This window comes from Zingiber officinale, chromosome 5B (genome assembly GCF_018446385.1).
Source record: "Zingiber officinale cultivar Zhangliang chromosome 5B, Zo_v1.1, whole genome shotgun sequence".
NCBI classification, from domain to species: domain Eukaryota; kingdom Viridiplantae; phylum Streptophyta; class Magnoliopsida; order Zingiberales; family Zingiberaceae; genus Zingiber; species Zingiber officinale.
In genome coordinates this window covers 59,616,038-59,621,745 of record NC_055995.1, presented here as the reverse complement: position 1 = coordinate 59,621,745, position 5,708 = coordinate 59,616,038, and positions in this window count along the sequence as shown.

The following is a 5,708-nucleotide window of genomic DNA, read 5'->3' as shown; positions in this document are numbered from 1 at the left end:
TTTATTTTTCCTTGCAAAATTAGGAACAAAAATGGCAACAAAAGATCTGCGACGAATTCTGGGACAAATTAATCTGGGACGAATTTTGGGACGAATCACAAAATTCGTCCCAGAATTCGTCCCAAATTTCGTCCCAGATTTTGGGACGAATTTTGGGACGAAAATTTAATCAAAGAATTTGGCAACAAAATGTTGCCAAATTCATTGCCAATTTTGCAACAAATTTATTATTCGTTGCAAACTTAGGAACAAAAATGGCAACAAAAGAAATTTTGTCACCGAATTTGTCCCCAAATTCGTTGCAATATTAGGGACAAACTTGGCAACAAAATATAATTTGTCACCGAATTCGTCCCCAAATTTGTTGCAAAAATAGAGACAAATTCATTCGTCCCCAAATTCGTTCCTAAGTTTGCAACAAAAATAGTTTTCGTTGCTATTTTTTGCAACGAATTTGGGGACGAAAATTTTATTCGTCGCCAAATTCATCCCCAAATTCGCATCAACCATTTTGGGACGAAAAAATTTTCGTCCCAATTTTTGTCCCTAAAATTTTTGCAACGAATTTTTTTTTAAAATTCGTCCCCAATTTTGTCCCAAAATGTCTTTTTTTTTTGTAGTGCTTGTTGGGGAGAAGGTTTTTAACATATTGTATAAAAAAAATTGGGTTAAGTTTGATACTGATTTACACAATGCTAAAGGAACTTTGGGCTATATTCATATTGATGTGTGGAACTTTGCAGGATAATATTGCTTAAATTGAATCATTACTTCAGTTGATGACCAATGAGGATTGTTTCAAGTATATTTTGGTCTCTCTCACTATATGTGCATCATGTATTTCGGTGTTATTTAAATAAGCGAGCTAATTGTAGATGGAGGTGATCTAGCACTCAACGAAATTGTCAGCGAGGAACAACATCCTAATGCCATCAGTGGAAGAGTCAGCTCCATCTCACCCCTAAGCAAAGTCCATCTTGGTCTCTACTTTGGTCCTTGTATCTTAACTTCTAGCTTTGATTTCATATCATCTCTATGTGACAAATAGAAGAGGACTCTATTGTTGTGGGATCGATGATATTGGATCATTTGGGGGTGAAAAATATCTTTTTTGCTCTAATAGAAGAGGGCCCTAAAGGAATTAAATGTTTATAAATAAGTTTAGTGTTTAATTAAATAAAATTTATTTATATTCAGAAGAATAATAAGAAGATCAAGGTTAGAGCTTTATAAGTCAAATGTTGAATGTGGATAAATTATGCTCTAAATTTACATGATTGTCGAATCAACTCTCTAAGATTAGTCGGAGACACCTAAATTATGAAAAAAATATATATGTAAAAATAAATAAACTTGTTAAATTTGGTTCATCAATGTTTATGAACAAAAGTTAACGAATAATTTCTAAATAAATTTATTTATTAACTTACATAAATTCAATTAAAAATTTATTTTTAAAATGTTTATTTAAATATATAAAAGAATTAATACTTTATAAACATAAGTTATTAAAATAAAAACAAATAATATAAATTTCAAATAAACTTTTAATCTAATTTATAAGCATAATAATTTTGTTTATAAATTTCAATAAAATTTATAAACAAACTTGAATGAGCTCGATAAATAAATAAAGAAGCTGCAACATGGTTAAATTTGACTAAGCTTGTTAAGCCCCTAAACCAAAATAACTCTTCGTGAATAATGATGTGAATGGATTTGGAATTGTGTTATGGATATTTTCAGGCCCCCACAAATTGATTGGTTGATACCAAGAGACTCTAAAAGTGTGTGCAACTAATGGATTTATTATTTCAATCATTATATGGCCCATATTGCTGTGTTATATCTTCTTAATTTGTACGAAATTTGAGACAATATAATATTACCTGCTTGTTGGCATATAAGTCGATCCTATTTAATGGAACAAAACTTAATTATTGTTGTTGCTTGTTGGCATATAAACACACTACAACATCCAGCTTCTTAGCCTGTTGCTTCATGTGTGTATCTATCTGAATAAATGTCAATTGAATTCCAGGAATCTCCAAGACAGTAAGTTCCTCTTAACTTAGGATTTAGAGTTTAGGGATAAAAACATCAATATTATTTTCAACGGTGTAAGTGATTACTGTTTTTTAGTCTATAGTCTTATTGCAATTTCTATTTTTTTGGTTTTTTTCCCATTTTTAATACATTAATTAGAAGAGAAAAAAAAAAGAAAAGAAAGAAAATAAAAAAGAAAACCTAAATAAAAATATTTTTTTTATTTTGTTCAATAGTTAATTAGAAGAGAAAAAAATTAAAAGAAAATAAAGAGAAAAAATTAAAAGAAAATAAAAATTAAAACTTTAATAAAAAAAAAGAGAAAAATCACCTCAAAGCATCTTAGATGGTGTTACTTTAGTCAAATCGACTCTAAAGTATTGCAGCTGAAAAGTAGCTTCATTTTTTTTAATATGTTAATTAAAAAAATAGAAGAAAAAAATAAAAATTAAAAGAAAAAAAAAAAAGAAAAAAGAAAAAAGAAAAGAAAAAGAAAAAGAAAAAGGAAGGAAAAAAAAAAGGAAAGCGAATAGACAACTTTAAAAGAAAATTAAAATAATCTTTTTTATTTCCTATTTTTTACAGTTAAATTCATGTGGTTACATGAATTACTCAAAAGTACACAAAAGGTGTATCGAAGTTTGAGAATACCTCAAAGGTGCACATCGTTTTAGTTTACCCTTATATTAAAATTGACTTTGTTTTTTCTTTTCTCTTACCTTTGCAGGCAACAATTTCTTTCTTTAAGTTAAATTCAACTTATTTTATTTTATTTTTTTTAACTATGCACACCCGAACAATCTGAATCAGTAGTATTGTGGATCTGATTAATTTAGATCAGGTCTACCTGGGTTTTATTTCTTAAAAATTAGGATCATATTCTATATAAAAGATAGTATAATATTATAACACTTTCATATATGTCGAAATAATTAATAAATGATATCGTTAAATTTATTATAATCTTAAAAACTGATATGACTCAAAATAAGATTTATCTATGTTCATCAATAAATTTTGATCAAAATTTATTGATAAATTTAAATATATTTAATTGAATCCATTTCCAGTTATATGAATTTATGAAATTATAAAAAATTTAATGATATTTTTTATTATTTATTTCCACCTATTTGAAGGTAGTATAATGTTATATTAACTTTTAGTTAAATATAGTGTGAGTTTCTAGAAAATCTCCAAAATAATAAGATTTACATTAGGTATAATCTGAATCAAACTAGATCCATGATAGTGCTAATTCAGATTGAAGAGAGAGAAATTTGATTTTAATTTTAATTTTAATTTTAATTTTAGAGTAAAAAGATCGTTGCAGGTAAAAAAACAAAAGACGGGAGAAGAAAAAGTTTACACATAGGAATATAACTAAATACAGATGTGCCGTATTCTCGGTAGTCTTTTGGATAATTTTAAAATTTGAGTGCGCATAAAGTTTAGTTTTTAATTAGAAGAGAGAAAAAACTAAGAAAAGAAAAAACGAAAAAAAAATTAAAATGAAAGAAAAAATACTAAAAAAACAATCTGGAAGGTTCTTGTACATGAAGTATTATATAAAAAAAATAAAGGTTACAAATGACGAATGATACATGTTTATCTTAGGAAAAATTTGTATGCTGTCCATATTGATAAATATAATTTTACATGTATTTTTCATTAAAAAATATCTTTCTTTTCACTCTCTAGTCTAATATATTTACCTAATTATTCTTAATATTTTAAGTATAAAAAGTCTAAAAATGAATATAAATCCTCTTAAATTCAGTATATTAAAATAGAATATAGTATATTTTCTATTAAATTGAGTACGATTCTTTTTCCACATCAATTAGATAAAAAAATATACTAGATTTTCTTTAAATGATACTCAATTGAATGTAAAATATACTAGATTTTCTTTAAATGATACTCAATTGGATGAAAAATATACTAGATTTGTTTCAAATGGTTCTGAATTTAGGAGGAATTATATTAAATAGGAAAAAAGTCGTACTCAATTTAATAGAAAATATACTTGATTCTAGTTTAAAATGCTGAATTTAATAGAAATTATACTCATTTTTAGACTATTTATACCTAAAAAATATGAAGGACAATTTTAATAGAAAATACTCGACTATACTAGATTTTCTTTAAATGACACTCAATTGAATAGAAAATATACTAGATTTTTTTTAAATGATACTTAATTGGATAAAAAATATACTAGATTTTCTTTTTACATGGTGCTGAATTTAGGAGGAATTATATTAAAACAGGAAAAAAATATGCTCAATTTAATAGAAAATATACTCGATTCTAATATAAAGTGCTGAATTTAAGAAGAATTATACTCATTTTTGGATTTTTTGTACCTAAAAAATCTGAGGGGCAATTAGGTCGCAATATTTACATGAGGGAATATTTGCTTTGCATGTAGGGAATAGAAACAAAGTTTTTTATGAGTGGAAATTGCATGCAAAATTCAAGTTGCGATTGGAGATTTTTTTCTACTTTACTCTTTATCTTATGCACAGCTCGTACATGTATTTTTTTTTTTATTTTCTTTAGCCTAAATATTAACCTTAAACTTTAAATCCTAATCTTTAAAAAAACTTACAATTGCTGAGTACAGATGTGCACTATTCTGTAAGTAGGATAATATTCATCTATAAAAGATATATAATTATATATATATACAGAAATAATATGCTAGACGATATTTCATACGTGATTATTGTTGGGATCTTAGATGGCTAGAGGGGGAGGGGGAGGGGGGGGGGTGAATAGCCTCTTAAAAACTTAAACATAAATTTCTACAAAGAAACTTATTAGCACAGCAGAATTAGGAAACTAAAACAAAGAGGAAACAAGCACACTAACACACAGATTTACGAGGTTCGGGGATAACTTGCCCCTACTCCTCGGCGTGTCCGTAAGGTGGACGAGTCCTTGATCTTCGGTAGATCACACCCCGGATGACTCCGGCTAATGAAGCTCTGCTTCTCGGTGGAGAAACCTCTCCACAAAGTCTTCGAATAGATTTAAAATGAAGCACACAAGACTTACAGATCACAGTGGCTCGAAGAAAATCGAAGTAAGCTCACAGCCACGAAGATGATGAAGACAAAATCCAAGAACACAGCAAGCTCTCAACCGAAAAACTCAGCGTTTTACTTGCTTCTTGTTCTTTTTTTTCTTTCCAGCATACACTGCTTCTTATGTCTCTGCATTCGATCAGCCTGCACCGGATCGCTGCCAACCTGCACCGAATCCCTGCTGCAAGCTACGGCGTCGCCAATCACTTCTCTTCCTCTTCTGATTCTCTGAGCTCACACCAATAGAACCACGGTCTTCACTGGTGCCTCTGAGCTCGAACCAATCACCAGGAGTTAAGCTAATCGCCGCCTGATCACTGCCAGAAACACAACCAATCGCAACCTGTAGCCGTTGCTGCTTCAAATGCATTTGACGCAGAGAAAGCAGTGGAAAGATCCTTTGTCTCATTCCTTTAATGAGACTTAATTTGAAACTAAGCACTGATATGGTACCTGCAACCTGTATCTCCAAAAGACTCATAGCAGAAGGTTAAACAGATATGGGCAAAAAGAAGTGCGAATCAGAAAATATCAGAGAAAGCGCATGCACAATGATCTTAACTGTGGATC